This window comes from Bactrocera latifrons, unplaced genomic scaffold (genome assembly GCF_001853355.1).
Source record: "Bactrocera latifrons isolate USDA-ARS-PBARC rearing strain unplaced genomic scaffold, ASM185335v1 scaffold_6, whole genome shotgun sequence".
Lineage (NCBI taxonomy): Eukaryota > Metazoa > Arthropoda > Insecta > Diptera > Tephritidae > Bactrocera > Bactrocera latifrons.
In genome coordinates, this window is record NW_017537267.1 from 666,279 (window position 1) to 688,354 (window position 22,076).

Here is a 22,076-nt window from a genome sequence, read left to right on the forward strand (position 1 = left end):
TAAATAAACTAAAATAAAAATTAAAATAAAAGTGAATAAAAATACACTGAAGTAAACAAAATAGAATTTAATTAGTCAAACTAAAAGCAGATTAATTTCATTAACATAAATTGAAAAATAATTTAAATTAAATTAAGTAAAAAAAAGAAATAAATTAACTGAATTAACAAATAAAATAAAGTTGGTTTAAAATCTTAAATGAAATAAAAAACTAAGCTAAACTTAAAAACTAAATAAATAATATAAAATAGAAAATAAAAATAAAAATAGAAGTAAAATTAAAAATAAAAATTAAATTGAATTAAACTAAATACACGGAAGTAAAATCAATTAGAATATATATTAACTAGTTTAAAGTTTTGTTAAATAAAATTTTAATTTTTTTCTTAACGGAAATAACGGAAATACACCCCAGGAAATAATCAAAAATAAATTTTTGGTAACTGTCTCTTATAATGATTTTAGTTTTTTTTTAATTTGTGAAGTTTTTTAAAAAATTAATGAAGAATAAAAACTTATTTTCCAAATAACGGTAATTTTTCAAAACTCCCGTTTCGAAATCGTAATTCCACCCCCGACCAAAAAAATGTTTTATAGAATTGTGTGTTTTTTTTTTAAGGGTATTCTAGTTTAGAGGCATGCATTTTAGATAACTTTTTAACGGTCTTAAACCACGATTTCTAAGCTCGTAGCAATTTGAAACCAAAACAAATTATTAATACAAAATCCAGAATATTGTCTGTAGACAAAAAATTCCACTTAATGCAGGGTACCCCTTAATACAAAACCAACTATTAAGACTGTTAATAATTTTTTAGTAATATAAATTCAAAATATTAATTGAATTATCCTTATAACCAAGGACAAGCAACCAACCATAGACAAGTCCGAATGAAGAGTCTCTAAAAATTTCAGTAAAATCAGTCTAGTACATATAACCGGACATATCGTCAATTTCGCTTTAATAAAGACACGTTCGAGAAAACCGAGGTTAAAGTTTCGCGTAAAGCTCTTTTGTTCGATCAGCGCCGGTGGCAGGTCGGCAAAATAGCTTTAGTTCTTAAAATAGTTTGATTTTCCAAAAATATTCTCTCACACATATTCTTGAACAGTTAAACTTAAAAAGTATAAAGAAAAATAGTTGAAGCTTCTGATTTCGAAATTACTAATTCTGAATCAAATTTTTAAATGAACTCGGTTTCAAAAAAGCGAAAATATAGTTTTATATTGAATTTTTATACGAAGTTGGTTTGAAATATTAGTCAACAGTCAATTGTAATGGCATTCAAAGCATATTATTTATATTTAGGCGTTTTACATCGATCCATAAAGTTGTACGTTATAATGAACCTAAAACATAGTGTTGAGAATTGTAATTACGTAAACCCATTTTTGTATGTAATGGAACAAGTTGTTCTTTTAAACAAGTATGAAAATTAATAATTTTACAATGGGTAATGGAAAATAGTGAGTTCCCTAATTTTATTGTGAAGATATTTCAATTTTAATATTTAAAGGAAATTTTATAAACAAAAAACGATTTATAGTCAACTTCATCCATCTCCATCAAATACATCACTGCATCAGAGCAGTGAATTGTGAAGACAAGACACATTTTTCCCTACATAACACTCAAGTAGAAGCTTCTTTTTCATACACGTAACAAGCCGAACACTACAGCATTCCTACGAAATTAGAAAATCGCCAACAAAAACGCAGCAAGTGCAAAGGAATGTTACCAAATTGAAGTATGCCAAATTTAATAGGGAACCATAGGAAACACCAGCGCAAAAACGGAACAAAAAACACAACAACTTTGGGATAAACTCGCAATAGAAGCCACAAAAATGTAAAAGTGTTATAGCGTTACTGTAAAACACGAGCAGCTGGACGGCGAACTAGTAAAATTTTTGTGCAGACAAAACTTATGCAGCTCTATTGACTGGGAGCTACTCGTAGCTGATAAAATTTGTAAACTTGTGTAGTGGCCAGTCGAAGGCAGTGGACAGGCAAGTGTGCTTGTTGTGTTTGCGTATGTGTGCATTTAGTTGGCACGCACCCGGAACAAGGAATTTCAAGTACTCGAATTTCAGTTGAAATAACGGGAAAATATATATTTTTTTTTTTGATTTATTTGTTGTTTTTTTTTTCTTTTTACTTTTTTTTGTTGCATTTGCGGCTTGCTCGCGCTGCATTTGCTAAATTTAGTGAGGAATTTTAATTTTTTCACCCATATTTCTATATGCGTGCACACACAGCGACGCATGTAAATCCGCATGTTGATTTGTTTTGCACCGCACTCTGCTCTATTAAGTCCGCAAACGCGGATTGTTTTCCCAAGCTTGCGGTGCAAAAGGAATGCGAAGCTGTGTTTGTGAGTATATATATTTTTTGACGAGTTATTGTTCTTTGCATTTCGATTTTCTGCTTTATTTTTCAGTTTTTTCATTATTTTGAGCTTCGGTATTTTGTGGGCAAAAATTTTGCTGGAAGCGTGAATTAAGTAAGGAAAATAGAAAGAGTGGAACAAGCATGAATTGTGTTAGTTGAGTGCAGGGCATTGCAATTGTTGCGGGATTTTTGATGTATGAATACAGAATATTTGTTTAGTTTCCAGTGTTGTTTTAGAGGTGTGTATTTTAATTTCAATGTAAGCGTTGTACAAAAGCAGCTTTGTTGCTACAATTTTGTTTGATTATGGTAGTATTTTATTTTTGGTTACTTATACGCCATGGTGTATCAATTAAATTTTAACACGGAATAAAGCCTATTTTTTTTATTATAACGGGTGATCCATGTATATATACTTTTTTCAGGAGCCTTTTTATAACAGATCACGCGGGAGTCATGTCAAGCTGCTATTTATTTTTGTTCAGTATTATTTGGCTTTCAAAAATAAAAATAATAAAATTTGCTTATAAGAACCATATTTTGACCGATCAGTTATATTGTCTCGATCTACAAGGTTTCTTTGGAGCTTGCAACGTCTTGGGAAATAAGCCACACAAACTTCATTCAAAGAAAAAATTTTAAATAGTTATGGCGGAATCAATTTAACTCGTCACGCTGATTAAGTATTTATAAATGTATGTACCTTACAGGGTCTCCAACGATTCCCTTTAGGTATTTTAGACAAGGGTAAACGGGTACTAAAATTAGCTATTTATTTTTCCTTCTGTTCTTTTATAGTCAATGTAAACTCGGCTTTTCAATTATATTTATTTAACAGATTGGTTTCATGAAGTCCGAACGGGTTTAAAACTGGTTCTGGAATGACTACTAAAAGTCACAGAAGGCATCAAAAATTCAAGACAAAAATATTTTAAAAAGTATGTTGTAATTTTTAATTCTCCTTAGTGCAACGATAATTACTTACTGTTAAAAAATTTATTCAACTACTCTGAAAAAAATAGTCTTGAAAATTAATGTTAAAAGAAAAAAATTTTCAAATAATGTAAAATAGTATTCCGGTTTGTGGTAGAATTTACAGCTGCTCAGAACTATTGGCATTTTCTTCCTAACTTACTCAACCACACTGTAAACAATTTCATTAAATTTTTTTTTACATTGATTGAATTTTCGAAAAATGATCATGATAATTTTTGGCTAAATGAGGTAAGCCTTCCCCTAAATCCACCACATCAACGCACCTCTACAGAAAGGCACAACACTGTCACACTTCAATTCACCACACCAACAGAACCCACACACGAGAACACCACATATCCAAAGAATTAAATTAAACCTTGTATTTGGTAATGTAAAAATAACGAACTTGAAAATCATCATGTTACATTTCGAAGAAATATAATTTTGTATTATACAACCCTACAGCAGTGGCTTTTATTAATAACTTCTTGTAGGATCCTTTGATCTTTCGCACCAACATCCTATCGACAGGTTGACTTACGGCGATGACCACAATAACAAATTCTAAATACATATTAGGAGTTTTCAGTTGACCTTACAAGTGTTCCTTACAGGAATTTGAAATACTTGTGACGAATTCTGAAGCCAATGTGAATTAGAAAGCATCTCAAAATAATAAAAGAACAGATTTAAGGTACTGTGGGAGCTTTTCTGGGTGTTGTTCTATCTATATCTATCATATTTTGTATGACAATTTTCTGCACTAAAACTATATTTATTTTTCTTCCTTCCCTTTCCAATTATCGTATATATAGTACACTCGTCTTCAAATAGAGTATTCTCAATACAAATATTTCTAAATTTTTTTTAGAATTTGTATATCCAATAGAAGTCGAAAATGCCACTACTTGATTTAACTGTTGCCAATAAATAAGACAGTTTTATTTTAAGATTTTCGCTTTGAGCAAATACTAGCAACTGCGATGTGTTTATCCCTATAACAAGAAGGGAACTGCAAGAAGACTTTCAAAATGCAAAGAAGCCTTAATCGTACGAAAGGTAAAACGCAGAAACAGACAAACTCATTCCAATCGCTAGCAGAGGCGCGATAAAATAACAGACTTGCAAATGGGGAAGGGCAGTAGTTGATGCTACCAAATCAAGACGCAGTAAAGCATTATTATATATTGTAACAAAGTATGAATCACTGTATGCGCTGTACCACTGCAAATGCATAGCGATGCACAGTTACATAGTTTCTACAGCTGTCATTCTTTGGAACGGAAGCGGAAACACCGCTAGATAGGCGAAAGCGCTAATGAAGTGGCAGATGAGCTGCGGCAGCTGCCGAGGGGCACAATGAAAATGTGGCACTAAGAAAAATAGACTGCACTTCAACACTCAATATAGTCATGAGCGCCGCACAGCTGAATAGCTTTATTATACGGTCAATATCTTAGTTTGCACAACACACGGATAGACACCCACACACTAAGACAACTGCTAAAGGACTTTCATTTCCGGCCATTGCGCTAAGCATACTAAGCACTACAGTTGGCTAGCAAAGTAAGGCAAAGTTCTCAGTTCCGCTCCAATGGCGGCATTAATGACTGCAAGCGACAGCAGGAGTGTGTGAGTGAGGAGAGAGCGAGGCGGCGTTGCAAAACCTTTTTAATTGAAATTAATTTTCACAGTTATCAGTCTGTTTTGCGCGCGCATACGTAACGCTGGCACTTAATGACTGCAGGCAGCTTAAAAACAGTCAAGCAAACACAAAACCAGACAGGCAGAAGAACCGGCCAAGAAAGCCAGCTTGCCGAAGAGCATTTGTGCGATTGCAATTAGCGAAGTAAATATAAGCGGGCGCGAGACGCGAAAGGTAGCAACTTTTAGAGCAACAGCCAAGTGCGACTGGCAGGCGACAAATGTAAAAAAACAGTTAGTGGATATGGATGTGGAAGAGTTTGCAAAATAGCAGCAGCAAATGCAGTTGACCGGTTGTGCGGGTGTGCCGTATTAATGGCGCTGGTGTTAGGTGGTGTTGTTGGCAGAACAGAATGCCTGAAAGTATGCTTAGTGTGCGACTTTGAAAATTTATTTCTTTCGGTGGCGGTAAATTAGCATTGCTGTAGGTCACAGAAAAAACAGATGCTCGTAAAATTGAATAAATTACTATTTTATTTAAGTACAGCATTTGTTTAATCACTCGAAATGTTTACGCACGCCAGCAGCAGTTCATTCAACCAAGCGAATGGCAAAGCTGATGTAGGAAATGGAAGTAGCAAAACAGGTGATAGACAGTTAAAGAGTCGAAATAACACTGAGAACAGTGAAGGTGTGCTTGAGATTAATGTACAGAAAGAAAATGCAAAATGTATAAAAGGAATACAAGGGAATTAACAAAAAAGTAGTTGAACTAATTTACGAATTAGAAAGAATTTTTCTTATGATGACCAGGAGTCTAAGAATGTATCAATGTATTCAATGTATGATGTTGTTGTCTGAAGGTTTCAATTTTTTGAAATTTTGTATAAATTGAGCTGTTTGTATTGCAGCTATATGCTATAGTAATCCGATCTGCACAATTTCTTCGGAAGTTGCAACCTAGTCTTGTAAAATAACCCACGTCAGACTTGTCCAAGATACCTCGTGAAATTAAAAAAATTTTCATACAAGCCCTAGCTTCCTATGTCTCAATTTGTATGGCAGCTGTATACCACAGCATGCCGATCTGAAGAATTTTTTTCAGAGATTGAATGATTAATTTTGAAAATAACGCATGTCAAATTTCGAAGATGTTTCTGCCTAAAATTATCTCAAATCCAAATATGAATAAAATTATTAATTATTAATAGACGAAAGCAAGAAATGATTGAAGGACTTATTAAAATGCTCAATTGAGATCAAATTTAGGCTTCCTAAGAAAACAAAAAAATTTTGTGAAAAAGCGTACAGCAGTTTGGCTTAAAAATCGAAATTATTTGCAAAAAATCGTATTCCATCGATATCTAATGAATATATCTGTGAAAATCCTGTGAAATATTCAAATCTATCTATAGCTTTTCCGGAAAGCTTTTCCTCACTGACTCCGAAAACAGCGCTCTGAAAAAAAAGATTTACAGTATTGAAGGCCAATAACAACAAATAATCGCAAACATACATAAGTTCGATGTACTTGTATATAGAAAAAAGAGAATACATTTTTTTAACTCAAATGTGGATGTAACCATTAAAGCTATATTAGTTCTAAGTATGTATAATTTACATCAGCAACATTGCCATACTACACGCTCAAAGTGCGCTGATATTTTCCTAGTCCATTTCCAACTAAAATTTACATATCAAAGTGTGCCTTTTCAGCTTGACTTCCTACGCACTTTGTTTCATTTTAATGTTCCTTGTAGTGCACTATAGACCCTTTCATGGCCTTAAGTCTTTTTACGCTGTAGCTTTGGATAAGTAGTTGAATCATATTTTCGTTGTTGCTTATTTTCATGTCAATTCCCTTTTTCAGCAATCAGCCGCACACAAAATGCCTAATTAACGGTTCTAATTATGTTAAGGAATTCTAATTTATCCACCATCACCTATATACATATACATTTATGCATACATATAATCTGCCTCTCGTTTTTGTATGCCATCTTTGTGTTGGATTTTATCCAAGCATCTCTTGGTGCATACATTAACAAAATGTATACAACTAGATGAGTATGTTTTCTTAGTCTTGCTGCTACTCACTACATTTTTCTAACAATTTTATTGATAAATAAATCACCTTTCTATGAACATTTTTATAATATATAAAAGAGTTTTAGACTTAAAGCATTCCAACAAAAAACATATATATTTACTTTTGGTGCTTCTTAATCCAAAGACGACATTAAATTATAGGAGAGTTAGACTTCTACATACCATACTATTTTCTGTTGCTTCCATTAACATAATAAACGTGACTTTAGAACTTATAGAAGATGATCTGTACTGGAATTCGGCTATTCGTATTGTTCTGAAAGTAATATACTTATATAAGATATAGTTTTACAAGGATGTGTTATAGAAAGGGAAACACTTCACTCTATGAATGACTGCAGTGTATCTATGTATGACAAACACGATTAAGGCAACTAAAGCAAGAATTATAGTTAAAATCGTCACACAAAATGCAAAACAACGTATCAACAAGATATAATAACCAATATATGTGTGCTTGATGACCTACTATATGTAATCAATTTATAACCAAAACTCAACTATACTTAACTTTTTTTTTTTTTTTTTTTTTTGATTGGTCAGTTTGTATGTCAGCTAAATACTGGTCCGAGTTAATCCGTTTCTTTGGAGATTACATCATTTCCTTGCGCTATAACGCATGTCAAATTTCTTGAAGATATCTCGTCAAATGAAAAAACCTTCTTGTCAGCACTTGATTCCGTCCGCTAAGCTTGTATGGAAGCTATATACTGTCATGGTCTGATATTGGCAGTTCCGACCGTTTCCACGACAGTCGAGTCAATGTTACCTGAACGGACCCTGACTTTGATATGGTCAAGAACTGTCAACGGCTTCGGGAACGTGTGCAAAATTTCAGATCGATATCTCAAAAGCTGAGGGACCAGCGGACACAGCCTAATGGACACAGCTCGTCACGCCGATCATTTATATATACAGTTTATGTGGTCTCCGATTTTTAGGTGTTACAAACTTTATCGCAAACTTAAGGTGTACTACTCAGGATTAAAAATATATCTACTGGGTGGTACTTTATCTCAAAGGGTGAATAATGATGCTAGCAGATAAATTTCTAATCATGAATATTTCAGAATTCAGAATCATAGTCATTTCAATTCTTAGTTAATAACAGCTGTTCTGCTGACGTCACTTCAGCTGAAATTTTTAGAAGGAGAGCATATGGTTATTTAAGAAATTGCTCTCTGTTAACCTCCACGAAGTAAATAAGCTTCAGATAACGCCTTTTAATGAAGCAGATTTTCTTGATTAATTGTTATAGTAGGAGGCTCTAAATCAAAAACAAAGGGGTCGATGAAATGAGAGAATGAAATGTGTCGGTTTTGATGTTGGAGCCTATACAACACAAGTGAAGTAATCTTTCGTCAATAAAATTTGTATTACAATAATGTTAATTTTCTTTAAAAAAAAATAAAATTAAATATATATACTACTTCTTTCATGTTTACAGCGAACATACAAAGAGTATTAAGTGATGCTTTAGCGATAATTTTTGGACTAGAAATTTGCTATATTCATATTTTCCAACAAGCCTTATGACATAATGCCAAATCACTTGTAAATAACTAACATGATAACCGAAACTTATACCGTCGGTTAGTAAGAGTTTTTGCGCCACTTCTGACACCTTGTAATGCATAATAATATGTTAAGCACGAAATATAATAACTAATTTTAATTGTTAATAAGCACTTGAACCTGCATAGTCAAAAACTAAATGCAAATGCCTTAAACTATATAGTACTTCCGACTTTTCAAGCACAAACACAGGCACAATTCACTAGCATGTCCATGAATCATGAACGTGAAATGCACGAAAATTGCACGGCCACTGCATAAATGCCTATGTAACTGTTGTCTGCCATACAGTACCTGCAAATAAAAATAAACATAATGCAGTCACATGCTGTCAAGTGCTTGCTGTTGTTACATATTTGTTATTTTTGTTGTTGTCATGTGTTTATTGCATGCAGTAAGTAAGACATTTCACTTAGTTGTACCGGTTTCGGTTGCCACAAAATGTGGCGGTACTACCGACAATGGCTTCAACTGACCAACACAACGGCCAATAAAAACAACAATAACAATGTAATAATAGCAATAATATTACATAAGACACCAAAGATGATATTGACACGGCTGCACAGCGCAAGATAATGGGAAAAGCGTTGAAGTGCAAGTGGAGCCGTAAGCTCAAGATTTCGCCACGAACACTCGAGAAATAAGTACAGCTTATGTCACACGCTAAATGTGAGAAAAAAATGCTTCGTATTTCGCCGGAAAACAATTAGTGAAATATATGATGAGCAGCAGGTGCTGCGAAGAGCGGAGGAAAGCAAAAGATAAACACATAAAAAGCTTCGAAAACACATACACACATGCATATACGTATATTTGTAAATAGTCGACCAGCCAAAAGAAAACGCAGAAAACGTATTGAAAAATAAATAAATTCACAAAAGGCCGATACCGAGTTTGCAGCGAGAAAAAAATCTCAAAGAAAATAAGTTAAGATTTATATTCAATATCTCGAAGCGAAGATGCTCGTCAGTGGTGGGAGCGTGCAGCCCAGAGCTGATGGCAGGCAAGCAACTGCGCAAATAACTTTTTTCTGAAATCTCATTTATCGGATGATGTAGAAAATATGCGCATGGCGCGGAATAACTTTTACTTTCGGTATACACGTTATGTGCAGATAAATATGTTTGAAAGTTTACATAAGTAGATATGCATATGGGTATGTAAAGCATGTAAGAGGCTGTAATGCGGATATTTTCACCCACACTGTGTGTCTTTGAGGCAGTTAAGAGTAACTTCTGGCTTCTCTGAGGCACAATGAAGTTTTGAGTTAACATAACTCAATGATTTGAATTTGTTTTCTAAGTAGAAGTTTGTAATATCTTTATGTGTTCATATATTGCGTTTTATATTTTTATTATGGTTGTAAAGCGCTTTCAATTGAGTAATACTAATTTTATTTAAAGTGTTTTTTTTTAACTTTATGAAAAATAACACAAATTTGAATTCAAAGTAAAAATATCAATTGTAGTCTAATTGAAATTGACCGCATTTATGTGTTTTTGTATGGTATATAGTATAACAATATATAAATTAGCAAATCCTTTAACCGCCTGATGTATGGTGTGTGTCCCGACTGTAATGAAATTAGTGGAGATATGAAGTTTGAAGAAAATATTATGTGATTTCAATTGAATGCATTTCTTATAATAAATAATCATTTTGGCAATCTTCTATAAAAAATATTCAATGTCCAATATTCGTTGTAACTGTAATTAGAACCCGTTTTCAACTAGAACGCTCGATTGATCAAAGCTTAAACTAAAAAATACCACAATTAATTTCACTTTGCCGAAATTCTTTAGAAAAAAAACATTATTATTAACAATACTTCCACAATTTTTCCTGAGCAAATTTCGACGCTCAACATTTGTAAATATATCAAACACCACATAAATTGAAGTACGATATAATAATATCAGATTGTAATTTATATCGATTTTATCTGGGGGGCTTAAGACCGAACTAAAAAAAAAAACTTACACTTATACAAGATTAGACTTGGGTCGATTTGAAAGAAAATAAAAATCATACAAGGTAACACCCATTCGAAAAGGGAGATAAAATATGAAAAATTAAAGAAAAATTCGAAAAATTTTAGGTCGGAAAGAAGAAGAGATTTTGAGGAATTAAAAACGGGCTCCCTTTATTTAAGGAAAACCCACAAGTTGTAGGCAAAAAAGTTACTTGGCAAAGTTGCAGCTAACAAAAAGATCTAAAACTTTTGTGTTATATAACCTCAAAATTTAAGTTAAACAGAAAAATTAAAACATCTTGGTTTCTAAAATCTTCCTTGAAAACTCAATTCTCGGATGATGTAAAAAAATATGTATATTCTTTTACCGCAAGTTTTTTCAGAAGAGTCAAAATAAGGCCCCACTTAACGATTGAAAGCGTTTTTTTATTTCATCTAATTGCGATGTTTTTCAACCTCCTTATGAAAAATTTATTTTCTAAGCATATATTGCTCAACTAAGCTTATTTCAAAGAAAACAATTTTCGGTTAAAACAAAAAATCGTAAAAAATAATCGCCAATTGCAACCATAGATTGCTATCTACACTAACGATGCTGTCGATAGTCAAAACAAAGTTTTTTTGAGGAGAAGAGATTTAACTTTTTTTATATATCTATTGTTATACAAACTTTTTATTAAATTGACGAGACGTTGCAAAACTGACTCATTGAAATAATACGAAATTATCCCGCTAACCGGATTAACGCTTTTTTATATTTGCATATGTGTATATAGTATACCAGGATTAAAAATCCTATGCTGTCCTATCATATCCGGTTAGTCGATTAGTAGAATACCGAAAAAACAGCATAGGATTTTTACTCCGGTTAGTCGATTGAATTGTATAGATATATTAATAGTTGCATTTTATGGAAATATTAGAGAGAGGTAGATTAAATTCAAAATTTTAAAAAATGTCATTACAATTTAAAATTAATTATGTAATAAAAATAATTTTTTACTAAAAATTTACTTTAGTTATTGTAAAATATATTTTTTCAATATTTGCACTTTCCACCTTCATCTATCGAGCCACAGTTTTAATAAATTACTTCATATAAAAAATTAATTAAAAATTAATGAAACTGAAGCTTTAGGAATAAATATAAATCCTAAAAACAAAATACCACCTTAATTAATTAGATTAGTATAAATTTATATTAATTTTATTTCAAATATGAGCCACAAAGTAAATACAATATAATTCCTAATTTATCTTTCGACATTAAATTGGCAACTCGCTTTTGTATATTTGCGGCTGGCAATTCGCTTTCTAATTGGTTTCAAAAAATAAATTTCGCACGCAAACTTACAACTTTCTTTTAAATTCTCAGCAATTAAATGTTAAGATTGAAGATAAGTCCATTATGTGTTTGATATATTTTATTTGCAAGTCATTCACATGAAGGAAAGTCAACCGAAAGTGTTCTAATTTAAGGTTTTTCTGGTTTCGATGCAAATCAACGATATTAATTGGCTTGCACGTAGGGAAGGTTTATGTGAATGTGTGTTGAATACAAAATGTAAATTTAACAGAAATTTTCACTTAAAATAGATATGCTATAAAAGTCATATGTAGAAAAATTATATATGTATATATTATATATCCAAGGAAAGGAGGAAAAAATCAATAAGAAAATATATTAAAAATAAATATAACTTTCATTTATTAGCTGTCATTCCAACCAGCAAATAATATTCCCCAATATTTCATATTTTATAATTTCAATTTCAATTGAATTATGCGCAGATAGTATCAACAAACTTCCTTTTGCCACGTGTTGGAAGAAATCTCATCTTTAAATCAATTTTTTATTTGCATTTTTATTATTTTCATAAAATAAAGCATGTTTGGTTAATGCAGAAAAGTCAGTTGGCGACAGTTTGTAGTCGCAAAGTAAACCGTTAATTAATTGAAGCGATTGATAAGGGTTTGATGAGGGTTGAGAAAGGACCAGCAGCCGTTACAGAATAAAAAATTTTGCCAAAAATAATTAACACAAAACTTTTAAGGCAATTGAAGAGAATTAAAGAAGCGGCACGGAAAAATTTTTTTCGAGTAAAATAAAGAAAAGCAAATACTTTCAAAAAATTTTCCAAATTTTGTTATACAATGTTCACTTAAAGCGAAATTACAATTAGCTGATGGCATAAGATAGTGCGAAGATTTTAATTAAGTTATCTATCTAAGTAATGAAGAATGCAATGGTCAATGGAAATAAAGAAAATCAAAAATTTTGGCTTTGATAATTTTTTTTCGGTTTTCAAATAAGAGTGGTATGATTTATTAAAAAAAAAAAAAACACAATGATTGCTATGGAAAATCAAATATTTTTTATCTAATGTGAAGTACAATCGATACAATTAAGTTGCGAATATAACAGCATTCAAATGACCTCAAAGACTGCTTTTGCAGAATGGAATTCTATGAACCCAATTTTCGAGTACTTTTTCCACCGAATTAAGTTTTTTGTCATGAACAATATGATCAATATTGACTTCTAGGGCTTGAAGGAAGTCTGGTTTATTGCTAAAGACCAAAGACTTCTAATAACTCCGCATAAGGTAGTCTTATGGTGTTTATCGTAAAAATTTGGTTATTGCACTTGCTGTGTGGCACTTAACTTCATCTTGTTGGCACCAAATATTTTCAAGGTCAACTTCCTACAATTGCAGTCATAAAAAATTGGTTGACCTCATCGGAGCAGATGATTGCCTTAAAAGATCACTATCGCTTTCAAGTTGATCCAAAGCAAAATCAGCAAATTCACGATGTTTGAGGTGATCCATTGACTTCACTTCTTGAGGAAGAACAATTTTATATCGATTGGTTGTGGTTTGAAACAGTTCCAATTCTTGAGAAGGTCTTGAAATCGACAAATTACGGTCTCCGGCAATTTTTTCAGAACTTCGAGCGGTTCTTTTTGGCTTTGGCACTTGAACAGTATCTAAAGAAAACGTACGCTCGAAATTTTCAACAATTTGACGAATAGCGAACATAGGTTAATGATTATTACGACCATAAAATAGCAAAAGCGCATCAAAAGGTGCAATTGATCAACGGTTACAATAAAGATCAAGACATATCAAAAATGGCAAAAAGAGACATAGAAATTATATCATCCCCATTATATTAGCAGTATTAGTATATTTTATATCTACGTGCAATGATTATGATTGTTAAAATATGTCCCTTGAGAGGCGACCTCGTAGTTCTAATATTCATAAGAAAATAATTTGACAATCTATTTAGTTGCCAATAATGATATATATATCTATATATATATGATTTTGGTCAAAAAAAGTTAAAAGCTTACCTTTTCAAGTCAATTCCAAAAATCCACAAATCATCAGAAAATTGCAAATGAAACCATGAAACGACAGAAAGGAAAATAATTTTAAGATACCGGTAAGAAAAATATTTAAATNNGCGAGAATAATATAAAATATTGTGAAAAAAAATTTAAAATTTTTTAAATTATTTGACAATTTTTTAAAGAAGTTTTTCGACATTAAAAAAAAATTTCGTTATATAAAGAGATAAAAACCTATAACATTCCGAAAAAATTTGCGATTCAATTTTAATTGAAATTATTCAAAATTTTTTTATATATTTTTCACATTATTTTCCGCTTAACAAAAATCTTTTCACTGTTTTGAAAGAGCTTTCGAATATTTAAAAATTACTTTTACGCAAATACCGACTATTCCCTGGACACAAGTAATAAATAGTTTTAGTTAAAACAAAATGAAATTAAAATTAAATAGTTCTTAAAATTATACAAATTTAAACAACCAAAAATAAGAGAAGAATCGGAAAAAGAAACTTGAAAACCAATTTTTCACAAAAATAACGACTCTTTATTTGGCAATTTCCAAAAATTCTTAATAAACGAAATGGAAAATTTTGGAAGAAAATTATATGCAGTTCGCACGAGTATGGATTTGAAACATAATGTGCATGAAAGTATTTAAAGAACTACAATTATTTAAAAGAATCTTAGTTTCCAGAATGATAGACAAAAAGTCACAAGATTTAGTGTCGGTTTCATTGAAAAGTTATTCGAAAACTCGCAAATTTTTTAAGTCATAACATTTGAATGTTAAGTTTTTTAACTAATTTTAAACAAATATAAAATTTTTAAAAAATATTTTTTTACCTTATTAAGGCCATTATTTAGAATAAATAGTTTTTGTGTATTTTCAACACAATTTTGCATTTCATGACTGATATTTTATTTTTCTTTCTAATATAAAATTGAATAGTTTAAAGCAAACAAATTTTCAGAACAATGAATATTCATAAATAGTTACTTACAACCAATATTTTAAGATTTAAAGTTTAAAAATAAATTTTTTAAGTTTAAAACATTAGTAAACATCAGTGATTATTCACACGAATGCAAATTGAAGCGAATTGCTTTAGTAAACATATTTTCGAAATACCAGAAACACCAAAGAGTCTAAGAAAGGCTACGCCCTTTGGGTATTTGAAATTTTTGTGTAAGAAACAAAAAATAAAAAAAAACACATTAAAGCGGCCGAAGCAACATAGCAATTGTGTAAGAAAATGATGAGCCAACGAGCATAACAAACAAACAATGCAAAACAATTCAATAACAAAACAACAAAAACGAACATGTAAACACAACATAAACAGCAAATAGCTAATAAGAAACGAAAATAATTTCCATGGCGTTTTTTATTTGCATTTTTTATTTGCCACTTGCAAAGAGAGTGAAAGTTTTTCGGTTTACTCAATTAATGCCTGAGTGCCGTCTTGACGAATGGATCAATAGAAATGTTCATGCGTTGGCCAATATTTAGTTTTATGATGCGACTAAATAGGTATGTGCAAGAAGAATCGATTATTTTTTTATTGTGAGCGAAGTAAGAGATCAGTGGGGTCGCTACAAATAAACCTGTGAGTAGGCTGTGGATGCTTGTGGTTTTAATGGATAGTTAAATTTAACAATAATAATAAAAATTATATAAATGTTTATATAATATTATTGATTGTCTAAAATTTTCATTAACAAGTTACGCTTTTGTTAACGATTCTAAAGATAGCTATTTAATGAACCTTCTGACGGCATAATCATGTCACAGTAATGAAATTTTTGGCTTTTAGAAAGCATTAAAATCAGAAAGTAACAGATCAACTGAATATTTCCTGATCTGAGTATACTCATGAACAAACCTGAAGCCTAAAGCCTCAACTCAAACTAATTGAGTCAATTTTTTACGCCTCATACAAATAAATTACATATTATGCTACTTAGATTAACACAGTACCTAAAAATATCCCCAAACAAGCGGATTCACAACACCACTTTACCAGTATATTAAATAATTAACTGCGCCACATTCAATTTGCCTTTTATAGCAACACGCATGCGCCAACTTATCAAACAACTTAATATCGCACAGTCGAACACGCATGTTTCCACCTTTGGTGTCGATCGTGCGAATAAGTACCGTTTAATTAACCGCACATTCCACATCGCGTACTCCAGTTCACACTTAAGTAGATAACTGTTTGGAGTTTAAATGTTTGTCATGCCCCTTGAGCTCCAGCTGTCATACGTGTTGCGGCTTTGTATTGGCCCCCAGTTTCGTTTAATGTAACTGGGCATGCGCACATGCTCAGCATGTACTATAAGTGTACAACTAGGCGGCTTTATTTCAACAAGTGTCTTCATTTAATACGCTTTAACGCTTTTCTGCGATCGGCAATTACGCGCTCCGTTGAGGATAGCGATGTGAGGCGTAAAATACGATAAGTAACCCGGTTCGCTGGAGGCGAAATTATTTTCTTTTGCTAATTTCCATTTGTAGTGTATTAATTAGGAGGGCTTAGCAATAAATTGTTAAGAAAAAGTATAAATAACATTCCAGAAAGTGTTGATGAATTGCTGTTTGCCTTCTTAAGATGTTCATTTCACGAAAAAAAATTTAATTTAAATATTTTAAAAGCCACAGTGCGTAAAAAAATAAAATGACTGTGCACAATCAAAGTAAAATAAGTTTTCGAAAGTTTCGTTTCTTTTTTAGAGAATTCAAAATATTTATGATATTTTACTTTTTCCAAAAGTATCCACTTTTTTATACCCTGGACAAGATATACATACATATTAAGTTCGAATCACCCAAAGAAAATTTTGGAGACTACATAAAGTATAGCATATATATATATATTTATAAATTGATCTAAAAAACTAAGTTTTTATTTGACCGTATAGTAACTCCATCTTCAGGATATATATTATATAAACATATTGTTTAGATCGGACCAGTATTCAAACTGAACAACCAAATTTAAGGTGAAGCTATTTTTCTCCCTACCAAATATCGTTGATTCGTTTTGAAGGTTTTCATATCAAACAAATGGACAGAACAAACCATCAAAAGCTTTCTAAAATCATTAATTCCGACTTTGTAACATAAATATATTTAATTTGCACAGCCCCGTTAAGCTGGTTTAGCTTCGTTTCATCAACACCAAAATATTTGCCCAGGCGTAGTGAATGTCCAAACTTGTATCGATTGAAAACTTGATTTTGTGACTACCAGGTTGTTCAATAAGTTTTGTCGTTTGATAAGAAAGCACAGTTTTATGATTCAAAACATTCTTTCTATGCAGTAAAATCTTCCTGAACATTAATACACTTACTCCAAACATCCTCCAATCTGTGGATCCCATCCTTGTAGTGAGAATCCGGAAGGTCTGAAAAATACCCTTCAAAAGCCGTTATGACATCTTCATTTAAGGAAAGAAGCTTGCAACGCATACATTTTTTGAGTTCTAGAAACAAAAAGAAGTCGCTGGAAGCCCAATCGGGTAAATACGGAGGATGCTTCAAAAATTCGAACTTTAGTTCATGGATTTTAGCCGTTGTCAAAATGCTCTTGTGACACGGTGCATTGTTCTAATGAAAAAGGATTTTTCCTTCTGCCAACCAGGTCTTTTTTACGAATTTTTTCCTTCAACTGGTCAAAAAATTTGCAATAATATTCACAATTAATTGTTTTATCAGTTTGCAAGTAATTCACCAAATATATTCCTCTCGTATCCCAAAAAACTGATGCCAAAACTTTCTTGGCCGATTTCCGGACACGAACCCGTTTCGAAGGTGAACAACCAAAAACACACCACTCTTTAGCCTCATTTTTTGATTCGGGATCATGGTGATAGACTCAAGTCTCATCCATAGTGATGAATCCTCGCGAAAATTCATCGAATCGAATAGAATGTGTTTTGTTCCATTGTGCACACAGCTTTCTAAAACTAAGAGGTTTCACTTAAAATATGGTTCACACTGCCTAAGGAGATGTGTAGAGAGTTTTGTTTGTACACTTTTCATATGAAAGAGATTTAGTGCTCTTTCATATGAAAAGTGTACAAACAAAACATAAAAATGTTGGGCTAGTAGAATCGTGCGCCCGCTCTTATCGAACGACAAAACTTATTTAACAACTTTGTATATGCTAAAAAAGCTTAAGTTTACTTAAGCAAAAATATGAGTTTCATAAAAACTAGATATGGGCCATTCCATCAATTGGCGACATGGTTTTGTACCCGTAGTTCTTCGACTTTGACCAAACTTTGGAATACCATACCAATATCTGTTAACTTTTTAGTGGTCAAAGTTGATCCACTGTTTTCTGGCGCTCATTTCAAATTCCGATCAAAGAAAAAAATTACTATTTTTTTATTTTTTAACGACCTCAAAATTAAGTTAAAAAATTTTGAATTTATCCAATTTTATGTAACAATATTTTCCAAATCCAAAAAAATTTTCAAAATCTAAAAAAAAACTTTTTTTTCCCAAAAATTACGTTTTTTGTGCTTTTCCACCAACTTTTTTTTTTTTTTAATTGACTTTTCCATTCGATTCCTCGTTCAATTTTACATGTTCAATAATATGGGACTCTGATCCCGTGAACAGCAAAAAATTTCAAATTATATATACTATATTTCTAGAATTAGTAGAATAGATTGATATTTACTATTTATTCAAGTCGATTATTTTATTATTTTTATTCTAAAAAGTGTAGACAACTATTATTTGAATCTAACAACTTTAAGTTCTTCAGTGTTGTGATCACTAGTTGCTACTCTAATGGCTTTTACCCAGAAACAAATTAAATAAGTCTCCTACGTTAGCACAGAAATCATTGTATCAATGCCATTTGCGAGTTAATGCGAAAATAATTTGCTTCAAGAACTATTAACTGCCATAACAACTCAAAGAAACGCTAATCAGTCACAGTAGAAAATGTAATTTTGCAAATTAGCAAGAATAAAAAAAATGTATACAATAAATATAGTATTACATCACGTCAGAGCAATTGGATAGCCCCAATGCAAAAAGAAGAAGAAATGAATCAAAGAACAGCAATAAAACGGAAGCATGAAGCAAACATGAAATTGGCCACAGCGCAGACAAAATGTACACAACTAGGGCCTAAGCCGTGGCATAAAGGCAACAATTACCGCTCATTAAGATTGTCGCCAAGTAATGCTGCGGCTGTTGCGGTGGCGGCTACAAATTTGAGGCATTCAGCAGCGACCAATTGTGCAAATCGAGTAACAATAGTAAATTTCGTGCAATTCGAAACGGAATCGAAGCAGCAGAGCGATGGAGAGGAAAGCAGAGTCATTTCTGTAAAGACGCTAAATATAAAATATCAAACAAACACGATTGCGTAAGCACAATAACACCAAAACCGCACGCATTGAAACGAAAGTGATTGGCAGCGCAACGAAAGGTGTGGGACGCCTGCGCGCCACGTCGCTCGTACAAAAGCCGTTAAATAGATATTTTCAATTTGCGAATATTTGAGCGCGCATGTAAATAGCAGTAACTCAAATAAAGTATGTTCATTAGGCGGCAAAGCCACCAGCGCCAGCGCGAACGCTACGCTGAACAATGGCGGCAGCGCGACGTGACAGTAAAAGTCAATGAAGGCTACATCATAATCGAAGTACACAAACTTTCACCATAAATACAACAAACACGACGGACAACGACGAATTTGCTATTTTTATGAATGTTTGTACAAATGTGTGAGCATGTAAGTATGTATGTATGTATGTGTGTGTGTGTGTGTGTGTTGGTTTGCTTGTAGGCAAAGATGTTCGAAAGCAGCGATGATAAAAATGTAAATGCGCTATAAAATGTGCCACGAAAATGAGTGGCACCCACAAAGTGACATAAAATGCAGATGCAGTAACAATTGCAGGAATTTCTGTCACATTGTTGCTGTTATTGTTGTTATAGTTGTTAATACACGAAATAACGACTGACTGCTGCTCTGTTGTCTAAATGTTATGCTTGTGTGGTATTACTGTTCCAGCAGTTGCTGCTTCTGATTGCTGTTGTTGTTGTTGTCGCTGTTACCGCTCTTCTAGTCACGAAGTAATATTAACCATGTGGAAAGTCAAGGCACTTACATTGCCAATGTTAATGCCGACTGCAAGAAGTGTTAGGGTGTAGGGCGAAGAGATAACTTATATGGTGTATATATTTATAATAAACTTCAATGAAGAAGTATGGATGTATTTGTATACCTACATAAATGCATTTATAATGTGGGATACACTTAAAATACCAAAGTTCATCGCCATCAAAATACCGACAAAATTCAAGTCAGCTAAATCAAAATGCCAAATTCCGAGATTTTGATTGTCGGCATTATGTTATACACCCTTATAATGTCCATACGGCATTATACCAGTATAGAGTCTGAATAACAAATAAGCCATAAATTCAAAAAAAGTGTTGCTTTAAAAAATTTCATTTTTAACTTTTTATAATTTTGTAAATTTTTTCCAATGATTCTTACTCTTTTATTTTGACGTTTTTAATTATTTTTTCAGTGATTTTTTTATATGTTAACAATGTCATATAAGACGTGAAAAATATATATCTATTAAAAAAAGAAGTTGAACGAATTTCATGGAATTATTTTTTATCTTTGAAATTATTATTTTCAAATGAGTTTTCTTTTTCTTTATTTTTAACATATGCATATTGCATTAGTTTCTGAAGAAAAAAGAAAAATATAATTGTTATCATATCTACGCATACTTCAGTGGGCAAAAAATTTTACAACTCTTTAATTCAATTTTTTTTCTACATTCGTATGGCTTTAAGCCGAATTTCATTTCAAAATAGTTTATAGTGTTTAGTGTTGGTCTTTCTGAAGTACATAAAATTGATTCAACAATTCTTCGTTCCATTAAATTTGGTGTGCGGAATCAAATTTCTGATGCCGAAACAGTCAGAATGTTGGAAAAGGCCTCTGGTGATAATTGTTTGTCACGAGCCAGTGTGTTTTATTGGTAGAAATTCATTCAGTTTTATCGGAAAACAGAGTCGCGCTAGTTCTGTGAAACAATGCTTTCCGACTTCCAAAATGTCATGATTACTGGCTATGAGTCTTAGATCTATGCTTACGACCTGGAAATATACGTTTAATCGACTGAATATCGGCGCAAAGGTGAGCCGACGGCAAAAAACCACGTCAAAATTAAAAAAAAAAATCCCTTCAACAAGTGTTTCGAAGATTGGAGAAAACGTTGGCACAACTCTATTGTGGCTAAGGGGGATTACTTTCAGGGGGACTAAATAGGTTTTGAAAAATAAGTTCAGAATTTTATAATTATGAACAAAATCTTACAACTATTTGCTCATAGTAGTATAACTATGAACAGCACTCGGAATGGTATTGGACTTACCCATTTTTTTTTTTTTTGTTGTTGTGAGAGATAGAATCCTAAATAGAAATGCAATTTCTCCGTTTTTCGAAATTAGCACTTATTATTAGTCGTATGTATGTATTAATGTATAGTTTTTCAGAAAAAAGGTAAAGAGTTTACCTCCAACATGGCATATTATTATTACAGAAACACAAAATTCACAAATATTATTTTATATTTATATGGAATGTTTTTAAAGTGACAGACAACAAAAAATTTAAATTTATTGACAATGTTATCGATTCTGACTGAAAGAATCAATGCAAAAGGCTTTAACCCCAAACCTCAGCCGTTACAACTATTGCGAAATCATAGCCGCAATTCTAAACAATATTTTGAATTTTTTCCTTTCCATCAGAGTTCTTGGAGAATCCTTAAGAAATTCGAGTGTGACAAAGATATGCCATTTTAACACAATCTATTTTAGTTCTTTCATATAATTCATTGACCGCTTGTAGTAAATTGTCATACCCTATATTAAAATAAATTTTTGGAAAAAAAATATTAATCGAGTTGCATGCGATCGCTGAAAACGCTAAAAAGACTGCTCCAGCCTCCTCTCAGTGGATGACATCTAAAATAACGAACGTTGTCCGAA

At 32.0% G+C, this 22,076-nt stretch overlaps 1 protein-coding gene and 1 long non-coding RNA gene across 4 annotated transcripts in view; one reads left to right on the forward strand and one right to left on the reverse strand.

The window, feature by feature from the left end:
* Positions 1-22,076, reverse strand: part of LOC108974935 — a 146,743-nt gene that overhangs the window by 111,200 nt on the left and 13,467 nt on the right. For both annotated transcript variants that reach the window (XR_001993832.1, XR_001993831.1), the window contains exon 2: positions 7,285-7,378. This is a non-coding gene — a long non-coding RNA (uncharacterized LOC108974935). The remainder of the gene's footprint in view (positions 1-7,284; positions 7,379-22,076) is intronic.
* The window catches only part of LOC108974932 (trithorax group protein osa), a 30,710-nt gene that overhangs the window by 1,243 nt on the left and 7,391 nt on the right, over positions 1-22,076 (forward strand). The gene's annotated exons all lie outside the window — the stretch shown is intronic.